This window comes from Lithobates pipiens, unplaced genomic scaffold (genome assembly GCF_037356315.1).
Source record: "Lithobates pipiens isolate NorthernLeopardFrog02 unplaced genomic scaffold, aLitPip1_a1.2 Scaffold_27, whole genome shotgun sequence".
NCBI classification, from domain to species: Eukaryota; Metazoa; Chordata; class Amphibia; order Anura; family Ranidae; genus Lithobates; species Lithobates pipiens.
The window spans coordinates 180,258-204,764 of record NW_027507788.1 but is presented as its reverse complement, the minus strand read 5'-3'; the positions used below and the strand labels follow the sequence as shown (position 1 = coordinate 204,764).

The 24,507-nt window shown below is 45.3% G+C and overlaps 1 protein-coding gene across 7 annotated transcripts in view; it reads left to right on the top strand.

Annotated features, from left to right (window-relative positions):
* Positions 1 to 24,507, top strand: part of LRRC4B (leucine rich repeat containing 4B) — a 271,289-nt gene that overhangs the window by 154,820 nt on the left and 91,962 nt on the right. Inside the window, exon 1 of one of the 7 annotated variants that reach the window (XM_077456259.1) lies at positions 1,297 to 7,645. The exons of the other annotated variants lie outside the window; for them this stretch is intronic. The gene's annotated coding sequence lies outside the window, so the exon portion shown is untranslated. Of the gene's footprint in view, positions 1 to 1,296; positions 7,646 to 24,507 lie in introns of those variants that run through there. 7 annotated transcript variants of the gene reach the window in all.

Below are 24,507 nucleotides of genomic sequence, written 5' to 3'. Positions count from 1 at the left end.
TGGTGTCAGGGGCCCCATCCCCCTCTGTGGGTTGTATCATTGGCCCCCTTGTCTTGGGTTCTCACAAGTCCAGTGCTCAGGACAATTCCTCCATTCTTCTTTACTGCTGCATTAAGCACGATGCTGACAAATGGCGTCAGTGACAATAACCATTCTCTGAGCCGAATTATGGGACATCCTTCCAGCTGGATAGGCATCCTACCCATAGACCACAGCTGCCCAATAGATGTCTAATGAGACAGCAGAGTATTCATCTAGCCAATGAACACGTGAGAATTTGGGCCCACCCCTGCAGAGCTTCTAGCCCAGGAATCCTTCCAGATCAAAGGCTGTGAACGAATCCTTTGCGTAACCTACAGCTGAGCCACAAGTAGAAGAGTCCACACTTTACCACCTCACTCATCTCCACAGCATGCTCATCCCATCCAGAACAGCACAGCAAACATCTCCCCCCTTTTATACACTATATTACCAAAAGTATTGGGACACCTGCCCCTTTACACACACGTGAACTTGAATGGCATCCCAGTCTTAGTCCGGAGGGTTCAATATTGAGTTGGCCCACCCTTTGCCGCTATAACAGCTTCAACTCTTTTAGGACGGCCATCCACAAGGTTTAGGAGGGCGTCTTTGGGAATGTTTGACCATTCTTCCAGAAGAGCATTTGTGAGGTCAGGCACTGATGTTGGACGAGAAGGCCTGGCTCACAGTCTCCACTCTAATTCATCCCAAAAGTGTTCTATCAGGTTGAGGTCAGGACTCTGTGCAGGCCAGTAAAGTTCCTCCACCCCAAACTCGCTCATCCATGTCTTTATGGAGCTTGCTTTGTGCACTGGTCCAAATTATGGTGTGGGGTTGTTTTTCAGGGGTTTGGTCCCTTGGTTCCAGTGAAGGGAACTCATAAGGCATCAGCACACTAAGACATTTTGGACAATTTCATGCTCCCAACTTTGTGGGAACAGTTTGGAGATGGCCCCTTCCTGTTACAACATGACTGCCCACCAATGCACAAATCAAGGTCCATAAAGACATGGATGAGCGAGTTTGGGGTGGAGGAACTTGACTGGCCTGTACAGAGTCCTGATCTCAACTCCATAGAACACCTTTGGGGTGAATTAGAGAGGAGACTGCTAGCCAGGCCTTCTCATCCAACATCGGTGCCTGACCTCACAAATGCTCTTCTGGAAGAACGGTCAAACATTCCCATAGACACCCTCCTAAACCTTGTGGACGGCCTTCCCAGAAGAGTTGAAGTTGTTATAGCTACAAAGGGTGGGCCAACTCAATATTGGACCCTCCGGACTAAGACTGGGATACTATTAAAGTTCATGTATTACTTTTGGTAATATAGTGTATGTGTCATCTTCTTTACAGATACACTCATGTCTACTAATCTAACCAAAACTACCCTGTACCTCCCCCATTATAAACACTCTACAACTGCTTGTTGGGTTCCTAGTACATTGGGGCAAGAGGAGAGCCTGGAGCACTGAAGGAACAGAATTATTTACTGAAGGCATTTTGGGGACATGCAAAATAAACAGACTAAGGCTGGTCACATATTATACAATTCTTTTGTACAATTTTCCTTTGGATTTGCCAAAACTATGTACTATGATGCCAAACCTAAACACTTTCTATTTGTATTCAATCAGCCAGAAGGCCCAAACCCTTGCACTATATAGCTGAAGGTAAATCTAAAGGAAATTGTATACTGTATGGCTAGCTTGGCATAGCTTAACAACAATAATGTTCCAGCTTCAGCACAAGTGACCTAATGCTGCTTATTTGCACCATCATATTCTACTTTCAACTTTTTTGGGGGAAAAATGACTACACCACAATTTGTGGTCAGAGCTGGGCCAAAACCTAATCATGAGGTTTAGGAGGTCCCATCACAATTTCTGCAAGTCTACTGATGTTGCAATCTAGTCGCCGAACTGGTGAGGTGGACTGGGTAACTGGAGAGTCTTTAGGCCATCCTCATATAAAAAGGCATGCATGGTTTGAATGTTCTGTTAGATATTCCTCAGCTTCATTGGTGGTAGTTGTGGACGTCTGTTTTTCCACAAGCGTTTATCTGGGAGTGACACCAATCTATGAATTTAGCTTTGATGTGTGCTATATGGGTCCTGCTGCTTAGAATCCTTTTTTTTGTTTGCAATATTACTCTGATTGCTTTGTGTATATTGTCAAAATCTTCCAAAGGGTAGGTACAAGATATTTATCTGAAATATGCGTACTCTGTGGATGGAGTGCCACTAAATGTGGATCAACAAGTATGCTGAATGCCCTGAGAAGCCATTGTACAGTCTGCATCCTTCCTTCTGATTGCCTGTTGGGTAATGATATCTAGACGTGGAGTGGATGGGTAATGGTATATAGGCATAGAGTGGATGGGTAATGGTATTTAGGCATAGAGTGGACGGGTAATGATATCTAGGTGTGTAGACGGGTAATGGTGTCTAGGTAGGAATGGGTTAGACGGGTAATGGTGTCTAGGTGTGGAGTGGATGGGTAATGATATCTAGGCATGGAGTGGATGGATAATGGTATCTAGGCATGGAGTAGACGGGTAATGGTATCTAGGCATAGAGTAGACTGGTAATGGTATCTAGGCATGGGTTAGATGGGTAATGGTATCTAGGCATGAAGTAGATGGGTAATGGTATCTAGGCATGGAGTGGACAGGTAATGGTATCTAGGCATGGAGTAGATGGGTAATGGTATCTAGGCATGGAGTAGACAGGTAATGGTATCTAGGAATAGAGTAGACGGGTAATGGTATCTAAGCAGGTGTAGGGTAGACGGGTAATGGTGTCTAGGCATGGTGTGGATGGGTAATGGTATCTAGGCATGAAGTGGATGGGTAATGGTATCTAGGCATGGAGTGGATGGGTAATGGTATCTAGGCGTGAAGTGGATGGGTAATGGTATCTAGGTGTGTAAACGGGTAATGGTATCTAGGTAGGAATGGGTTAGATGGGTAATGGTGTCTAGGTGTGGAGTGGATGGGTAATGGTATCTAGGCATGGAGTGGATGGGTAATGGTATCTAGGCATGGAGTGGATGGGTAATGGTATCTAGGCCTGGAGTAGACGGGTAATGGTATCTAGGCATAGAGTAGACTGGCAATGGTATCTAGGCATGGGCTAGATGGGTAATGGTATCTAGGCATGAAGTAGATGGGTAATGGTATCTAGGCATAGAGTAGACTGGTAATGGTATCTAGGCATGGGTTAGATGGGTAATGGTATCTAGGCATGGAGTAGATGGGTAATGGTATCTAGGCATGGAGTAGACGGGTAATGGTATCTAGGCATGGGTTAGATGGGTAATGGTATCTAGGCATGGAGTAGATGGGTAATGGTATCTAGGCATGGAGTAGACGGGTAATGGTATCGAGGAATAGAGTCGACGGGTAATGGTATCTAAACAGGTGTAGGGTAGACGGGTAATGGTGTCTAGGCATGGTGTAGATGGGTAATGGTATCTAGGCATGAAGTGGATGGGTAATGGTATCTAGGCATGGAGCAGATGGGTAATGGTATCTAAGCATAGAGTAATGGTATCTAGGCATGGGGTAGATGTGTGATGGTATCTAGGTGTGGAGTGGACGGGTAATGGCATCTAGGCATGGAGTTGATGGGTAATGGTATCTAGGCATGGAGTGGATGGGTAATGGTATCTAGACATGGAGTGGATGGCTAATGGTATTTAGGCATGGGGTAGATGGTTAATGGTATCTAGACATGATGTAGATGGGTAATGGTATCTAGGCATGGAGTGGACGGGTAATGATATCTAGGCGTGGAGTGGACGGGTAATGGTATCTAGTTGTGGAGTGGATGGGTAATGATATCTAGGCATGGAGTGGATGGGTAATGGTATCTAGATGTGGAGTGGATGGGTAATGGCTAGGCATGAAGTGGATGGGTAATTGTAGCTAGGCGTGGAGTGGACGGGTAATGGTATCTAGGCATGGAGTGGATGAGTAATTGTAGCTAGGCATGGAGTGGACGGGTAATGGTATCTAGGCGTGGAATGGATGGGTAATGGTACCTAGGCATGGAGTAGATGGGTAATGGTATCTAGGCGTGAAGTGGACAGGTAGTGATATCTAGGCGTGGAGTGGACGGGTAATGGTATCTAGGCATGGAATGGATGGGTAACTGTACCTAGGCATTGAGTGGACAGGTAATGGGGTCTAGTTGTGGAGTGGCCAGGTAATGGTGTCTAGTCATGGAGTGGACAGGTGATGGTATCTAGGCATGGAGTGGACAGGTTATGGTATCTAGACATGGAGTGGACAACTTATGGAGTATGGAGTGGATGGGTATTGATATCCAGGCGTGGAATGGACAAGTAATGGTATCCAGGCTTGGAATGGACAGGTAATGGTATCTAGGCATGGAGTGGACAGGTAATGGTATCTAGACGTGGAATGGACAGGTAATGGTATCTAGACGTGGAATGGATGGGTAATGGTATCTAGGCGTGGAGTCGATGGGTAATGGTATTTAGGCGTGGAGTGGACAGGTAATGGTATCTAGGCATGGAGTGGACAGGTAATGGTATCTAGATGTGGAATGGACAGGTAATGGTATCTAGGTGTGGAATGGACAGGTAATGGTATCTAGGCGTGGAATGGACAGGTAATGGGATCTAGGTGTGGAATGGACAGGTAATGGTATCTAGATGTGGAATGGACAGGTAATGGTATCTAGGCGTGGAATGGACAGGTAATGGTATCTAGGCGTGGAATGGACAGGTAATGGGATCTAGGTGTGGAATGGACAGGTAATGGTATCTAGGCGTGGAGTGGACAGGTAATGGTATCTAGGCGTGGAGTGGATGGGTAATGGGATCTAGGCGTGGAATGGACAGGTAATGGTATCTAGGCGTGGAGTGGACAGGTAATGGTATCTAGGCGTGGAGTGGATGGGTAATGGTATCTAGGCGTGGAATGGATGGGTAATGGTATCTAGGCGTGGAGTGGATAGGTAATGGTATCTAGGCGTGGAATGGACAGGTAATGGTATCTAGGCGTGGAGTGGACAGGTAATGGTATCTAGGCGTGGAATGGACGGGTAATGGTATCTAGGCGTGGAATAGACAGGTAATGGTATCTAGGCGTGGAGTGGATGGGCAATGGTATCTAGGTGTGGAATGGACAGGTAATGGTATTTAGGCGTGGAGTCGACAGGTAATGGTATCTAGGCGTGGAATGGACGGGTAATGGTATCTAGGCGTGGAATGGACAGGTAATGGTATCTAGGCGTGGAGTGGATGGGTAATGGTATCTAGGCGTGGAATGGACAGGTAATGGTATCTAGGCGTGGAGGGGACAGGTAATGGTATCTAGGCGTGGAGTGGACAGGTAATGGTATCTAGGCGTGGAATGGACAGGTAAGGGTATCTAGGCGTGGAGTGGATGGGTAATGGTATCTAGGCGTGGAGTCGACAGGTAATGGTATCTAGGCGTGGAGTGGACAGGTAATGGTATCTAGGCGTGGAGTGGATGGGTAATGGTATCTAGGCGTGGAATGGATGGGTAATGGTATCTAGGTGTGGAGTGGATGGGTAATGGTATCTAGGCGTGGAATGGATGGGTAATGGTATCTAGGCGTGGAATGGATGGTTAATGGTATCTAGGCGTGGAGTGGACAGGTAATGGTATCTAGGCGTGGAGTGGACAGGTAATGGTATCTAGGCGTGGAGTGGATGGGTAATGGTATCTAGGCGTGGAATGGATGGGTAATGGTATCTAGGCGTGGAGTGGATGGGTAATGGTATCTAGGCGTGGAATGGACAGGTAATGGTATGTAGAGGTGGAGGGGACAGGTAATGATATCTAGGCGTGGAGTGGACATGTAATGGTATCTAGGCGTGGAATGGACAGGTAATGGTATCTAGGCGTGGAGTGGACAGGTAATGGTATCTAGGTGTGGAGTGGATGGGTAATGGTATCTAGGCGTGGAATGGACAGATAATGGTATCTAGGCGTGGAGTGGACAGGTAATGGTATCTAGGCGTGGAATGGACAGGTAATGGTATCTAGGCGTGGAGTGGACGGGTAATGGTATCTAGGCGTGGAGTGGACAGGTAATGGTATCTAGGCGTGGAGTGGATGGGTAATGGTATCTAGGCGTGGAGTGGATGGGTAATGGTATCTAGGCGTGGAGTGGATGAGTAATGGTATCTAGGCATGGAGTGGATGGGTAATGGTATCTAGGCGTGGAATGGATGGGTAATGGTATCTAGGCGTGGAATGGATGGTTAATGGTATCTAGGCGTGGAGTGGATGGGTAATGGTATCTAGGCATGGAGTGGATGGGTAATGGTATCTAGGCATGGAGTGGATGGGTAATGGTATCTAGGCGTGGAGTGGATGGCTAATGGTATCTAGGCATGGAGTGGATGGGTAATGGTATCTAGGCGTGGAATGGATGGGTAATGGTATCTAGGCGTGGAGTGGACATTTAATGGTATCTAGGCGTGGAATGGACAGGTAACGGTATCTAGGCGTGGAGTGGACAGGTAATGGTATCTAGGCGTGGAATGGACAGGTAATGGTATCTAGGCGTGGAGTGGACGGGTAATGGTATCTAGGCGTGGAGTGGACAGGTAATGGTATCTAGGCGTGGAGTGGATGGGTAATGGTATCTAGGCGTGGACTGGATGGGTAATGGTATCTAGGCATGGAGTGGATGGGTAATGGTATCTAGGCGTGGAATGGATGGGTGATGGTATCTAGGCGTGGAATGGATGGTTAATGGTATCTAGGCGTGGAGTGGATGGGTAATGGTATCTAGGCATGGAGTGGATGGGTAATGGTATCTAGGCGTGGAATGGATGGGTAATGGTATCTAGGCGTGGAATGGATGGTTAATGGTATCTAGGCGTGGAGTGGACAGGTAATGGTATCTAGGCGTGGAATGGACAGGTAATGGTATCTAGGCGTGGAATGGACAGGTAATGGTATCTAGGCGTGGAATGGACAGGTAATGGTATCTAGGCGTGGAGTGGACGGGTAATGGTATCTAGGCGTGGAATGGACAGGTAATGGTATCTAGGCGTGGAGTGGACTGGCTGGATTCCCCTTTAGGATGTAAGATTACATATTTCACTTGTAGGAAAATAGAAAGGTATATTGACTAAATCCGTATCAGACTTGCAATAGCGACCTTTATTTTGTTATGTCTGATGGCAAGACTTGATTTGTTTGCTAGTTTGAATTCTGAAGATAATCCACAATCAGCAAAAATGTGTGAGAAATGAAAGATATCAGAAGTTGTTAACATGGATGTCATGTGACCCGAAAGCTTCACATTTGATTGGTCTGTTTTCTTGACAAATTGTGGAGATTTCAACTTATGCCTGGACATTTCAGGACCACATATGACCATTCCAGGAAACACGTTCCATCATCTCTGAATGCATCTGCTGCTATTTCCAGCTTTTTTCTAGGCAGGTGCTTCTATCATCCTGATGATCACGTGGATAGCGACTTCAGTTCCAGGAACAGCTTTGGTCGGCCCCTGTAAATTGCTTCGCCGACATGTTCTGTGGCCTTGCTGGAAGGGTTAAGCAGCAATGTCAATGGTGTGACCACAGATGCTAGACAATGTGTTGTCATTCCCAGGTACTGCAATCCACTATGAATTGCTGCAGTTTGGTTAGTGATTTTGCAGTAAAATATATATTCTGAGTTCACTGAAATGTTATTGTAATTAGCCTAACATTTCAAAATTTCAAAATGTTTAGGCAAAATTTGCCTGAAATAAACAAAAACCCTCATTTAATTTTTTGTCATGGCACTAAAGCCACTTTAACCCCAACCTTCAACTTAACACCAACTTTAACTCTAACCCTAACCTTAACCCTAACCTTAACCCCAACCCTCCCCTTAACCCAAACTCTCACCTTTACCCCAACCCCAACTTTAACCCCAACCCCAACCTTAATCCCAACCCTTTAACCCCAGCCTTAACGCTAACCTTAACTGCAACCCTCACCTTAACCCCAAACCCAACCTCACCCCTAACCTTAACCCCGACCCTAACCTTAACCCTAACCTTGACTCCAACCCTAACCTTAAATCCAACCCTAACCTTAACCCCAACCCTAACCTTAACCCCAACCCTCACCTTCATCCCAAACCCAATCTTAACACCAACCCTAACCTTAACCCCAACATTAACTCCAACAATAACCTTAACCCCAACCCTAACCTTAATGCTAACCTTAACCTTAACTCCAACCCTAACCTTAACCCCAACCCTAACTCCAACCCTAACCTTAACTCCAACCCTCACCTTAACTCCAACCCTCACCTTAACTCCAATCCTAACCTTAACCCCAACCTAACCTTAAAGGAATTGTAAACCCTCATGATTTTTTTATAAAAATAACAAAGATGTTAAACTTACCTGCTCTGCACAATTGTTTTGCACAGAGCAGCCCTGATCCTCTTCTTCTGGGGTTCCCTGCCAATGCTCCAGGCCCCTCCTCTTCACCAGGTGCCCCCACGGAGAGCCGCCTTCACTGGGGGGCACCTGTGCAGGTGCGCTCCCGAGTCCGGCTGCTGCGTCCATTGACACAGACAGCAAGACTCGGCCCTGCCCCCGTTCCTGTGTCACAGGATTTGATTGACAGCAGCGGGAGCCAATGGCTGCAGCACAGAAGGGTTTTCACCCTAATGCATACCTTAAGGCTTCACAAACACTATAAAATAGAACTCTAGGCAAACTTTTTTTAATTTTGGATGGAGTAAGAAGTATTTTTTAGCCATCTGTGTCCAATTGGGAAAATTTCCCTTCACTTCCTGTCCCATAGCCAAACAGGAAGTGAGAGGAAATCCCTGCAAATTAAGGGAATCCCTGGGGGGGGGCAGGTCACCATTGGAAAATGTCCCCTTTATTACCTTTCTGGAGACAACCCAAAATGTGTGATTTTCTTTCACTTTCAATGATAATGAGAAATAGAGAGGAGGAAGCTCCCTAATGGGGTCACAGACAGCAATAAAAACTGACAAGGGTTCTAATCCCCCCCCCCCCATTCAACACAAAAAAGGAATTTTGCTATTAATTATACTTTAAAATGAATCTAAAGGCAAACCCATCCACCGCCCGTGCCTCCTCCTTCTTCCTAAACACTTACTTGCATTTCTGGGTGTTACTCAGAAGAGGGAGCAGGGGCGGAGCCAAGCTGTATGTGTCTATGGATGCACACAACCCTGGTTTTTGCTTGTTGTGTTAGAAGCTCCGGGATCCCAGCAGATGGGACATGCGTGTGGAAGTGGAACTAAACCCTTGCATTTAAAAGTTAAAAAACTGTTATATTCAGTCCCATTGCTTGTGCTCTCATCCAAACTGTCATACCATCCAATGGCTGGAGTCATAACTGATCACATGTGCACCGACTTCCTTGGCTGAAAATGATAGGAGGGTTTAGTTCCAGTTTAATACAAGGGCATTGGGGGAGATTTACTAAAACTGGAGAGTGGAAAACCTGGTGCCGCCGTGCATGGGAGCCAATCAGCTTCTAACTTCAGCTTCTTCAATAAAGCTTTGACATTAAAACCTGGAAGCTGATTGGTTTCTATGCACAGCTGCACCAGATTTTGCACTCTCCAGTTTTAGTAAATCTCCCCCATTGCCTCCCATTAGTCTCACACTGACCAGTACCCTGCATCGTGGAGAACCGCCATTGTATCTTGCAAGCACTTGAAACCTTCCCAGGAATGAGATAAACTTATGAGTTTTCATGTTTTCATCATTTTGCGTTTTTTAAGTAAATGTTCATTTTGAACAGAGTAGAGATGGGATAAAAGCTGCCTGGTATTCACACCTGTGGTCCATTGGGGAGATTGCCTTCCTGAAGGCACACCGTCCTCTCTAATCCTGTCTGAGCCCTTTTCTGCCAGTCTGACCTCCCTGGCTTCCCCTCTTCCTCTGCCATGTGATTGTGCAGCGCCACCTATCTGTGTTTATATACAGTCTTTCGCCTTGTCTCCTGAAGAAACGCAATCCTCAAAACGCATTGAGACAAAGTAACCCTTTTTCAGCAACATCTGGGCTGTATCTCTCATTTCGGGGGGCTTCAGTAACCAAAACTACAGTGTTTATCCTCATGACACATCACAGGAAGCCCCTCCATGGCTAACAGAGGACAGAATTAAAATTAGACTTGGGAAACTTAACATTAATAAATCACTGACAGTCTACTGACTGGAATGGTACCAGCTGATTGGAGAAAAGGCAATGTAGCACCAATATTTAAAAAGGTCTCAAAATCCATCCCTGGGAATTACAGACCAGTCAGCCTAACATCAATAGTATGTAAGCTCTTGGAGGGGATGATAAGGGACTATATACAAGATTTTAGTAATGAGAACAGTATCATTAGCAGTAATCAGCATGGATTCATGAAGAATCCTTCTTGCCAAACCAATCTACTAACCTTCTATGAGTAGGTGAGTTGCCTTCTAGATAAAGGAAGGCCCATAGACATGGTGTATCTGGATAAAGGAAGGCCCGTAGATGTGGTGTATCTAGAAGATAAAGGAAGGTCCATAGACGTAGTGTATCTAGATAAAGGAAGGCCCGTAGATGTGGTGTATCTAGAAGATAAAGGAAGGTCCATAGACGTAGTGTATCTAGATAAAGGAAGGCCTGTAGACATGGTGTATCTAGATAAAGGAAGGCCCGTAGACGTGGTGTATCTGGATAAAGGAAGGCCCGTAGACGTGGTGTATCTGGATAAAGGAAGGCCCATAGACATGGTGTATCTGGATAAAGGAAGGCCCGTAGACGTGGTGTATCTAGAAGATAAAGGAAGGTCCATAGACGTAGTGTATCTAGATAAAGGAAGGTCTGTAGATGTGGTGTATCTAGATAAAGGAAGGCCCGTAGACGTGGTGTATCTAGAAGATAAAGGAAGGTCCATAGACGTAGTGTATCTAGATAAAGGAAGGTCTGTAGACGTGGTGTATCTAGATAAAGGAAGGCCCATAGACGTGGTGTATCTAGATAAAGGAAGGCCCGTAGACGTGGTGTATCTACATAAAGGAAGGCCCGTAGACGTGGTGTATCTAGATAAAGGAAGGCCCGTAGACGTGGTGTATCTACATAAAGGAAGGCCCGTAGACGTGGTGTATCTACATAAAGGAAGGCCCGTAGACGTGGTGTATTTGGATTTTACAAAAGCATTTGACACAGTTCCCCATAAATGTTTACTGTACAAAATAAGGTCCATTGCCATGGACCATAGGGTGAGTACATGGATTGAAAACTGGCTACAAGGGCGAGTTCAGAGGGTGCTGATAAATGGGGAGTACTCGGAATGGTCAGGGGTGGGTAGTGGGGTCCTCCAGGGTTCTGTGCTGGGACCAATCCTATTTAATTTGTTCATAAACGACCTGGAGGATGGGGATGGGGGGAACAGCTCAATCTCTGTATTTGCGGACAATACTAAGCTAAGCAGGGCAATAACTTCTCCGCAGGATGTGGAAACCTTCCAAGAAGATCTGAACAAATGAATGGGGGGAGGGGCAACTACATGGCAAATGAGGTTCAATGTAGAAAAATGTAAAATAATGGATTTAGGTGGCAAAAATCTGAATGCAATCTATAGACTGGGGGGAGGGGAACCTCTGGGGGGATCTAGGATGGAGAAGGATCTGGGGGTCCTAGTAGATGATGGGCTCAGCAATGCCAAGCTGCTGCTAACAAAGCAAACAGAATATTGGCATTAAAAAGGGGATCAACTCCAGAGATAAAACGATAATTCTCCCCTCTACAAGACTCTGGTCCGGCCGCACCTGGAGTATACTGTCCAGTTCTGGGCACCAGTCCTCAGGAAGGGTGTACTGGAAATGGAGCGACTACAAAGAAGGGCAACAAAGCTAATAAAGGGTCTGGAGGATATTAGTTATGAGGAAAGGTTGTGAGCTCTGAACTTATTCTCTCTGGAGAAGAGACGCCTGAGAGGGGATATGATTTCATTATATAAATACCGGACTGGTGACCCCACAGTATATAAATACCGGACTGGTGACCCCACAATATATAAATACCGGACTGGTGACCCCCCAATATATAAATACCAGACTGGTGACCTCCCAATATATAAATACCGGACTGGTGACCCCACAATATATAAATACCGGACTGGTGACCTCCCAATATATAAATACCGGACTGGTGAACCCACAATATATAAATACCGGACTGGTGACCTCCCAATATATAAATACCGGACTGGTGACCCCACAATATATAAATACCGGACTGGTGACCCCACAATATATAAATACCGGACTGGTGACCCCCCAATATATAAATACCGGACTGGTGACCTCCCAATATATAAATACCGGACTGGTGACCCCACAATATATAAATACCGGATTGGTGACCCCACAATATATAAATACCGGACTGGTGACATCACAATAGGAAGAAAACGTTTCCATGGAAGGGAGTTTAATAAGACTCGTGGCCACTCATTAAAATTATGTAGAGGGTTCTTTACTGTAAGAGCAGCAAGGATGTGGAATTCCCTTCCACAGGCGGTGGGCATCGATAGTTTCAAGAAACTATTAGTAATCACATGAACGATCACAACATACATGATATACAATGTAATACTGACATATAATCACACAACATACATGATATACAATGTAATACTGACATATAATCACACAACATACATGATATACAATGTAATACTGACATATAATCACACACATAGGTTGGACTTGATGGACTTGTGTTTTTTTCAACCTCACCTACAATGTAATTATCTACAGCGGGGAAAATGCTGATACTGGCTCCCCTGCAGATTTTGCCCACTTACATAGAAATGAAGGGTCTATAATTGTTATCATAGGTGTATTTTATATGATGGAGACAGACTATCAGAAACCAAAAATCCAGAAAACACAAATGATACAAATGTTATAAATGAAGTTGTAGTTCAGTGAGTAAAATAAGTATTTGATCCACAAGCAAAAAATGACTTAGTAGTTGGTGGAGAAACCCTTGTTGGCAAGCACAGAGGTCAGACATTTCTTGTAGGTGGTGATGAGGTTTGCACACATCTCAGGAGAGATTTTGATCCACTCTTCTTTACAGATCTTCTCTAAATTCTTAAGGTTTCTTAGCTGTCATTTGGCAACTCGAAGTTTCACCTTCCTCCATAAATTTTCTATAGTATTAAGGTTTGGAGTCTAGCTAGGCCACTCCATGACCTTAATGTGCTTCTTCTTGAGCCACTCCTTTGTTGCCTTGGAGGTATGTTTTTGGTCATTGACATGCTGGAAGACCCATTCACCTCTCATCTTCCAGCATGACAATGACCCAAAACATACCACCAAGGCAACAAAGGAGTGGCTCAAGAAGGAGCACATTAAGGTCATGGGGCCATGTATTGTAAAGCTAGAACACTGAAGATGAGAGGTGAATGGGTCTTCCAGCATGTCAATGACCAAAAACATACCTCCAAGGCAACAAAGGAGTGGCTCAAGAAGAAGCACATTAAGGTCAGGGAGTGGCCTAGCCAGTCTCCAGACCTTAATCCTATAGAAAATTTATGGAGGAAGCTGAAATTTCGAGTTGCCAAGAGACAGCCAAGAAACCTTAAGCATTTAGAGAAGATCTGTAGAGAAGAGTGGACCAAAATCCCTCCTGAGATGTGTGCAAACCTCATCACCACCTACAAGAAACGCCTGACCTCTGTGCTTGCCAACAAGCTGACCTATGTGATCGCCAACAAGGGTTTCTCCACCAACTACTAAGTCATGTTTTGCTTGGGGATCAAATACTTATTTTACTCACTGAACTGCAACTCCATTTATAACATTTGTAGCGTGTGGTTTTTTCTGGATTTTTGGTTGATATTCTGTCTCTTTCATATAAAACACACCTATGATAGAAATTTTAAAACCTTTCTTTATAAGTGGGCAAACTTACACAATCTGCGGGGAAGCAATCTAGTATTTTTACCCATTGTATCATATGATTAACTACTGATTCATTCTGACATTATTATAGATCATATTGTCTCCCAATATGATCATCTCATGAGGCTTTAATTTACATTTTAATCGTATTGATTGTATTTTTACTACTTTGTTTTTAACATATAAGGTTTAATAAAATCCATGAGATTTTTAGCATTGCAGTGATTTGTGTCCATTCCTGAGGCTGTGAAAGTCCCTCCTCACCTCCCATGCCTCCTGGTACCGAGTTGGTCAGTGAAGATGAACCCATGCACCTGGGCTTCACGCGTCTCTCTGCGGATGAGAGAGCCTTTAGGAGGAGGGAGAGATTGTGCCTTTATTGTGGCCAGGCAGGTCACTTTTTGAAGTCTTGTCCTACCCGTCCAGGGAACGCCCGAACCTTGAGGTCCTGTCATGGACAGACCTTAGGTGGCATTGTTTCGTCCCCAGTTATCGAGAAGGATAAGCCCCTGGTTTTGGTCACCCTTTCTTGGGCTGAGTCGTCCATCGAGATACAGGCTCTAATCGACTCTGGGGCTGCAGGCCTGTTCATTGATGCTGCATTTGTTTTGCAGCACTCGATTCCACTGCAGCTGCGTGACACTCAACTTGCCATTGAGGCTCTTGATGGGAGACCTTTACAGCCTGCCCATGTGACTCATGAGACGGTTTGATTGTCCATGGCCATAGGGGCCCTTCACCATGAGATAATCCAATTCCAAGTTATTTTCTCACCCAGGTTTCCACTGGTTATCTGGTTATCCTTGGTTACAGAGGCACAACCCCTCTTTTGATTGGCTCTGTGCTGAGGTTCTTTCCTGGTCACCACAATGCAGTGAGACATTCTTCCTGAAGGTATCCAAGGTCCTGTGCACCTCTTCACTCCCCTTCCTGCCGGAGGAGTACCGCAATTTTAGTGATGTCTTTGATAAAGGTCAAGCCGGTAGTTTGCCTCCACACCGGTCTTATGATTGCGCAGTTGACCTTCAACCTGGTGCCATACCTCCTCGTGGCCGGGTTTACCCCTTGTCGGTTTTGGAGGATAAGGCCATGGAGGAGTATGTTGCTGACACACTTTCTCGAGGTTTCATCCGCAAATCCTCATCTCCTGCTGGTGCTGGTTTCTTCTTTGTGAAGAAGAGCAGTGAACTGAGACCTTGTATAGATTATAAGGGTCTCAATCGTGTCACAATTAAGAATGCCTACCCGATTCCATTGATTACAGAGTTATTTGACCGCCTCAAGGGAGCAACGGTTTTCACAAAGCTTGACTTGAGAGGGGCATACAATCTTGTGCACATTAAGGAGGGCGACGAGTGGAAAACTGCGTTTAATACCAGAACAGGCATTATGAATACCTGGTAATGCCTTTTGGCCTTTGTAACGCCCCGGCAGTTTTCCAGGAATTTATTAACGATGTCCTCCAATATTTGTTGCAGTTATGTGTGGTGGTTTATTATTATTATTATTATTATTATTCAGGATTTATATAGCGCCAGCAATTTACGCAGCGCTTTACAATATAAAAGGGAGACAATACAGTTACAATACAATTAAATACAAGAGGATTAAGAGGGCCCTGCTCAGAAGAGCTTACAATCTAAAAGGGTGGGGCAGGTGGTACAGAAGGTTATAACTGTTGGGAATGAGTTTATGGAAGTGGTAGGAGATTAGTTTGAGACGTGATAGGCTTCCCTGAATAGATGAGTTTTCAGGGATCGTCTGAAGGTAGCAAGAGTAGGGGATAGCCGGACCGGTGGAGGTAGCGAGTTCCAGAGGATTGGAGAGACTCTGGAGAAATCCTGGAGACGAGTGTGGGAGGAGGAGACGAGAGAGCTTGAGAGTAGGAGGTCTTGAGAAGAACGGAGGGGACGGTTTGGGTTTATCTCGATGATATCCTCATATTTTCCAAGTCCCTGGAGAGCCACCACACAGATGTCTGTCGTGTGCTTCAGAAACGAAGTGAGAACAATCTCTATTGTAAACTGGAGAACTGCGAGTTCCATCGTGAACAGGTTACATTCCTGGGCTATGTCATTTCCACTGCTGGTTTTTCGATGGACCCAGAGAAACTGTCGGCAGTCCTACAGTGGCCTCGACCCGTGGGTTTACGTCCTCTGCAGTGTTTCCTGGGTTTTGCCAACTACTATCGGAAGTTTATTTCTGACTTCTCTTCTCTGCTCAAGCCCCTGACTGATATGACCAGAGAGAACGGTAACCCACAGAGTTGGTCTCCGGAGTCCATTAAGGCCTTTGAGACTCTCAAGGCTGCCTTTGTTTCTGCTCCTGTGTTGGCACATCCCGATCCTACGTTGCCTTTTATCCTAGAAGTTGATGCTACTGAGACTGGAGTTGGCGCCCTTCTGTCTCAACATCCTAACTCTGAGAGCGCTATGCATCCGTGTGACTACTTTTCCAAGAAATTGTCACCTGCTGAGTGCAATTATGAGATGAAAGAGAGCTGTTGGCGATCATTTTAGCCCCAAAATAATGGAGACATCTCCTTGAAGGTACCACTGTGCCCGTTCTTATTCTTACTGACCATAAGAATCTCACATTCTTGTCTGAGGCTAAGTGACTCTCCCAGAAGGGCGCGATGGGCTCTTTTCTTGTCAAGCTTTAATTACATTGTCTCATTCTTACCCGGTACTAAGAATGTAAGGGCTGATGCCTTGTCATGACAATTTTCCTCCACTTCCAGGTCGGAGTCGGTTCTGGTTCCTATGATTCCTCCTGATGGTATCTTGGCTACGGTTCGCACCAGTCTTACTTCTCCTTTGGGGGACAAAATTCTTGCTGCTCAGGTCCATGCTCCTCCTGATAAACCTTGTGACCGCTGCTTTGTCCCAGAGAGTCTCCGTACTGCTGTACTCCAGACTTACCATTCTTCCAAGGCAGCTGGCCATCCTGGGAAGAATAAACTCATTTGGGCCATTTCCCAACAATTCTGGTGGCCTAGTCTGCGGGCTGATGTTACTGCCTTCGTAGCTGCCTGTCCCGTGTGTGCTCAGAGTAAGACTCCACGACACCTTCCAGTGGGCCTCCTACAACCCATACCCAATGGAGAGAGGCCCTGAACTCACCTGTCTATGGATTTCATTGTGGAGTTGCCCAACTCCCAAGGCAACACTGTTAACCTTATGGTGGTTGACCGGTTCTCAAAGATGTGTCATTGTATTTCACTTAAGAAGTTGCCTACCTCTAAGGAACTGGCTTCCATTTTTGCTCGGGAGATTTTTCGCTTACATAGGCTTCCCAAGGTGATTGTCTCGGACAGGGGCAGTCAGTTTGTCTCCCGGTTTTGGCGAGCCTTTTGTGCACAGTTGGGAATCCAGCTTGCGTTCTCTTCTGCGTATCACCCACAGTCTAATGGGGCCGCAGAATGAGCGAATCAGTCCTTGGAGCAATTCGTACATTGCTATATTTCTGACCATCATAACAAATGGTCTGACCTATTACCTTGAGCAGAGTTTGCTCACAACAGTGCCTTGAATTCTGCCTCCCGATTGTCTCCATTTATGGCGAATTATGGTTCCAACCTTCCATGTTGCCTGACTCGTTTGTTCCGCAGAGTATTCCTGCGTTAGAGGAGCATCTCCGTGGTCTTCATTCCACTTGGTTACAAATCCAGGAGGCTTTGCGTCATGCTAATGATAGGTACAGACTCAATGCTGACCGCAGACGCCTGCCTGCGCCTTCCTACCAGGTTGGGGATAGGGTCTGGCTGTCATCTTGCAACCTCCGGCTTTGTGTTCCCTCACTGAAGTTTGCACCTCAGTTTATTGGGCCTTTCCGTAACCTTCGCAGGATTAACCCACTGGCTTACGCGTTGGAACTTCCTCCTAATATGCACATCTCGAATGTGTTTCATGTCACCTTATTGAAACCGTTGGTCTGTAACCGTTTTACCACCTCGGTGCCACGTCCTCACCCTTTTCCGGTTGAGAACCACGAGGAGTATGAGGTACAATCCATTGTTGACTCCCGTAGGTTCCGTGGGCGCATACAGTACCTGGTGCATTGGAAGGGGTACGGTCCGGAGGAACACTCCTGGGTTTCATCCTCTGACGTACATGCCCCTGTCCTCCTCCGCAAGTTCCATAGACGGTTTCCCCTCAAGCCTGGTGGCCCTCCGAGGGTGAGGGGTCATTGAGGAGTGGGTACTGTCAGGGCTGGCTTAGCCCTTCCTTCTCTGGGCTGGTTGCTCAGCTGTCGGCTAATTGCCAGCTCTCTTCTCTCTCCACAGTTACCAGCTGTTCCTGCTGATGCTCGTCTGACCTGCCTACTTAAAGCCATCCAGCTCACTTCACCTCTGCCTTCGCCTTGGTCACATCACTAGAAACCATCTCCTGCGGTTTGTTTAAAGACTGGCTTGCTGACATCCCTTCTGGCTCCTTATCCTGCTTGCTGTTGCTCTTTTTGGATCCCTGACTTCTGGCCTGGCTGACTACCCGTTCTGGTTATTGAACTCTGGCCTAGCTGACTACTCTATCCGGTTACTGGACTCTGGCTATGCTTTGACTACACTTCTATTTACCTTTTTATATTTATTAATAAACAAGTGTGATTTAATTGTACTTCTGTCTCAGTCTGATTCATGGTTTCTGACAGTGACCTACCAAACAACCGACTGACTAACCAACCTACTTACCAACCGGATGGGTGACCAATCGACCAACCAGCTTGTTGGGCGACCAATCGACAAACCAGCTTGTTGGGTGACCAATCGACCAACCAACCGACAAACCAGCCAACCATCCAACCAAACAACTGACCTACCTACCAACCGACCTACCAACTAACCGACCGACCAAACAACCAACCATCCGACCAACCAACCAACCGACCTACCAACCAACTGACCGACCAACAGACCAAACAACTGACCGTCAGTTATCAGTTTTCCATGCTGTCAGTTATTAGTTTTTCAGTACTGTCAGTTATCAGTTATTCGAGCTCTCAGTTATCAGTTATTCAATGTTGTCAGTTATCAGTTATTCAGTGTTGTCAGTTATCAGTTATTCAGGGCTGTCAGTTATCAGTTATTCAGGGCTGTCAGTTATCGGTTATTTGGAGTTGTCAGTTATCAGTTATTTGGGGTTGTCAGTTATCAGGTATTTGGTGCTGTCAGTTATCAGTTATTCGGTGCTGTCAGTTATCAGTTATTCAGTATTGTCAGTTATCAGTTATTCAGGACCCCCAGATTCCTCCAATAATCAATGCCGAGACCCCCAGATTCCTCCAATAATCATCAATGCCTAGATCGCAGATTCCACCAATAATCTTCAATGCTGGGATCCCAGATTCCTCCAATAACCATCAATGCTGAGACCCCCAGATTCCACCAATAATCATATATGTCGAGACCCCCAGATTCCTCCAATAATCAATGCCGAGATCCCAGATTCCTCCAATAATCATCAATGCTGAGACCCTCAGATTCCTCCAGTAATCATCAATGTCGAAACCCCCAGATTCCTCCAAAAATCATCAATGCCGAGATCCCAGATTCCTCCAATAATCATCAATGCTGAGACCCCCAGATTCCTCCAATCATCAATGCAGAGACCCAAGATTCTTGCAATAATCTTCAATGCGGAGACCCCCAGATTCCACCAATAATCTTCAATGCCGAGACCCCCAGATTCCTCCAATAATCTTCAATGCAGAGACCCCCAGAATCCTCCAGGATTCTTGAATGCCGAGACCCCCAGATTCCTGCAATAATCATCAATGCACAGAACCCAGAATCCTCCAATAATCTTCAATGCGGAGACCCCAGATTTATCCAATAATCATCAATGCGGAGACTCCCAGATTCCTCCAATAATCTTCAATGCCAAGACCCCAAAATTCCTCCAATAATCATCAATGCAGAGACCCCAGATTCTGCCAATAATCATCAAAGCCGAGATCTCAGATTCCTTCAATAATCAATGCCAAGACCACCAGATTCCTCCAATAATCAATGCTGAGACCCCCAGATTCCTCCAATAATCATCAATGTAAAGACCCCAGATTCTGCCAATAATCTTCAATGCCGAGACCCCCAGATTCCTCTACTAATTTTCAATGCAGAGAACCCCAAATTCCTCCAATTATCATCAATACAGAGACCCCAGATTCCTTCAATAATTTTCAATACAGAAACCCCCAGATTCCTCTAATAATCTTCAATGTCCCCAGATTCCTCCAATAATCATCAGTGCAGAGGCCCCCAGATTCCTTAAATAATCTTCAATGCTGAGACCCCCAGATTCCTCCTTTAATCTTCAATGCTGAGACCCCCAGATTCCTCCAATGATCATCAATACTGAGACCCCCAGATTCCTCCAATAATCATCAATGTAAAGACCCCAGATTCGTCTGCTAAACATGAATGCAAGGACCCCATATTCTGCCAATAATCATCAATGCCGAGACCCCCAAATTCCTTCAATAATCATCAATACCAAAACCAGCAGATTCCTCCAATAATCAGCAGTGCCAAGACCCCCAGATTCCATCAATAATCATCAATGCCGAGACCCCCAGATTCCACCAATAATCATCAATGCTCAGACCCCCAGATTCTTCAAATGATCTTCAATGCCGAGACCCCCAGTTTCCTCAAATGATCTTCAATGTAGACACCCCTAGATTCCTCCAATAATCTTTAATGCAGAGACCCCCAGATTCCTCCAATATTCTTCAATGCCCCCAGATTCCTGCAATAATCATCAGTGCAGAGACCCCAGATTCCTCCAATAATTTTCATTGCCGAGACCCCCAGATTCCTCCAATATCTTCAATGCTGAGACACCCATATTCCTCCAAGAATCATCAATACCAAGACCCCCAGATTCCTCCAGTAATCATCGATACAAATACTCCAGATACCATTCAATAATCTTCAGTGTCGAGACCCCCAGATTCCTCCTTAATCATCAATGTAAAGGCCCCAAATTCAATTCCATTCAATCAATTCCAAGATCCCCAGATTCCTCCAATAATTATCAATGCTGAGACGTCAAGATTCCTCCAGCAATTTTCAATGCCAAGACCCCCAGAATCCTCCAATAAAGTTCAATGACGAGACCCCCAGATTCCTCCACTAATCATCAATGTAAAGACCCCAGATTCCTCCACTAATCTTCAATGCAGAGACCCCCAGATTCCTCCAATAATCTTCATCGACGAGACCTCCATATTCCTCCAGTATTCATCAATGTTGAGACCCCCCGATTCCTCCAATAATCATCAATGCCGAGACCCCCAGATTCCCCAATAATCATCAATGCCGAGCCCCCCAGATTCCTCCAGTAACGATCAATGCGGAAACCACCAGATTCCTCCAGTATTCATCAATGCAGGGACCCCAGAATCCTCCAATAATCTTCAATGCAGAGACCCCAGATTCCTCCAATAATCATCAATGAGGAGATCCCAGATTCCGCCAATAATCATCAATGCCGAGACCTAAGATTCCTCCAATTATCTTCAATGCTGAGACCACCAGATTCCTCCAATAATCATCAATGTAAAGACCCCAGATTCTGCCAATAGTCATCAATGCCGAGACCCCAGATTGCTCTAATAATCTTCAATGCAGAGACCCCCAAATTCCTCCAATAATCATCAATGCACAGGCCCCCAGATTCCTTCAATAATCTTCAATGCCGAGACCCCCAAATTCCTCCAATAATATTCAATGCCCCCAGATTCCTCCAATAATCATCAATGCAGAGGCCCCCAGATTCCTCCAATAATCTTCAGTGCTGAGACCCCCAGATTCCTCCAATCATATTCAATTCCCCTAGATTCCTCCAACAATTATCAATGCAGAGATCCGCAGATTCCACCAATAATCTTCAAGGCTGAAATCTCCAGATTCCTCCTATAATCTTCAATGCTGAGACCCCCAGATTCCTTCTATAATCTTCAATGCTTAGACCCCCAGATTCCTCCTATAATCTTCAATACTTAGACCCCCAGATTATGCCAATAATCATCAATACCGAGACCCCCAGATTCCTCCAGTAATCATCAATGCCAAAACCCCCAGATTCCTCCAATAATCAGCAGTGCCGAGACCCCCAGTTTCCTCAAATGACCTTAAATGCAGAGACCCCTAGATTCCTCCAATAATCATCAATGCAGAGATCCCCAAATTCCTCCAATCATAAATCCCAAGACCCCCAGATTCCTCCAATAATCATCAATGCCGAGATCCCAGATTCCTCCAGTAATCATCAATGCCGAGACCCCCAGTTTACTCAAATGATCTTCAATGCAGAGACCCCTAGATTCCTCCAATAATCATCAATGCAGAGATCCCCAGATTCCTCAAATAATCATCAATGCCGAGACCCCCAGATTCCTCCAGTAATCATCAATGCCGAGACCCCCAGTTTGCTCAAATGATCTTCAATTCCGAGACCCCCAGATTTCTCCAACAATTATGAATGCTCCCAGATTTCTCCAACAATTATGAATGCAGAGACCCCCAGATTCCACCAATAATCTTCAATGCCGAGATCCACTTTGTTCAGCTTTGTTTGCTGGAGTGTTAGCTGCTTATCACATTTCTACATTGTAGCGCAGTGTTTTCTTTTTCTTTTAATCATCAATGTAAAGACCCCAGATTCCTCCAGTAATCATCAATGTAAAGACCCCAGATTCCTTAAATAATCATCAATATTGTAACCTCTAAATTCTTCTGCTAATCATCAATGTAAAGTCAGTTTCTGCCAATAATCATCAATGCTGAGACCCCCAAATTCCTTCAATAATCATAAATGCCAAAACCCCCAGATTTCTCCAATAATCAGCAGTACCGGGACACGCAGATTCCTCCAATAATCATCAATGGCGAGACCCCCAGATTGCTCCAGTAATCCTCAATGCCAAGACCCCAGATTCCACCAATAATCTTCAATGCCGTGACCCGCCAAATTCCTCCACTAATCATCAATGTAAAGATCCCAGATTCCTCCAATAATATTTAATGCAGAGACCCCCAGACTCCTCCAATAATTATCAATGCCAAGACCCATAGATTCCTCCAATAATCTTCAATGTCGAGACCCCAGATTCCTCCAATAATCATCAATGTAAAGACCCCAGATTCTTTCAATAATCTTCAATGCAGAGACCCCCAGATTCCTCCAATAATCATCAATGCCTAGACCCCAAGATCCCTCCAATAATCTTCAATGCCGAGACCCCCAGATTAATCCAATAATCTTCAATGCCTAGAACCCCAGATTCCTCCAATAATAATCAATGCCGAGCCCCCCCAATTCCTCCAATAATCATCAATGCCGAGACCCCCTGAATCCACCAATATTCATCAATGCTGAGACCCCCAGATTCCTCAAATAATCTAAAATGCTGAGACCCTCAGATTCCACAAATAATCTACAATGTTGAGACCCCCAGATTCCTCCAATTATCTTGAATGCAGAACCCCCAGATTCCACTACTAATCTTCAAAGGAAGAGACCCCCATATTGCTTCAACAATTATCAATGCCAAAACCCCCTGATTCCACCAATAATCATCAATGCTGAATCCCCCAGATTCCTCCAATGATCTTCAATGCCGAGATCCCTAGATTCCTCCAATAATCTTTAATGCAGAGACCCCCAGATTCTTCCAGTATTCTACAATGCCGAGATCCCCAGATTCCTCCAATATTCATCACTGCCAAGACCCCCAGATTACTTCAATAATCTTCAATGCAAAGACCCCTAGATTCCTCTAATTATCTTCAATGCCGAGACCCTCAGATTCCTCCAATAATCATCAATGCAGAGACCCCCAGATTCCTCCAATGATCTTCAATGCCGAGATCCCTAGATTCCTCCTATAATCTTTAATGCAGAGACCCCCAGATTCTTCCAGTATTCTAGAATGCCGAGATCCCCAGATTTCTCCAATAACCGTCAATGCCAAGACCCCAAGATTCCTCCAATAATCTTCAATGCCGAGACCCCCAGATTCCTCCAAAAATCTTCAATGCCGAGACCCCCAGATTCCCAAAATAATCTTCAATGCAGAGGCCCCCAGATTCCTTCAATGATCATCAATGCGAAGATTCCAGATGCCGGCAATAATCTTCAATGCTGAGACCCCCAGATTCCTCCATTAATCTCCAATGCAGAGACCCCCAGATTCCTCCAATAATCAATGCCGAGACCCCCAGATTCCTCTGATAATCTTCAATGCTGAGACCCCCCAAATTCATCCAAAAATCATCAATACTGTAACCCCAAGATCCCTCCAATAATCTTTAATGCGGAGACCCCCATATTGCTCTACTAATCTTCAATGCAGACACCCCTTGATTACTCCAATAATCTTTAATGCAGAGAACCCCAGATTCCTCCAACAATTATCAATGCAGAGACCCACAGATTCCACCAATAATCTTCAAGGCTGAAATCTCCAGATTCCTTCAATAATCTTCAATGCAGAGACCCCCAAATTCCTCCTATAATCTTCAATGCTGAGACCCC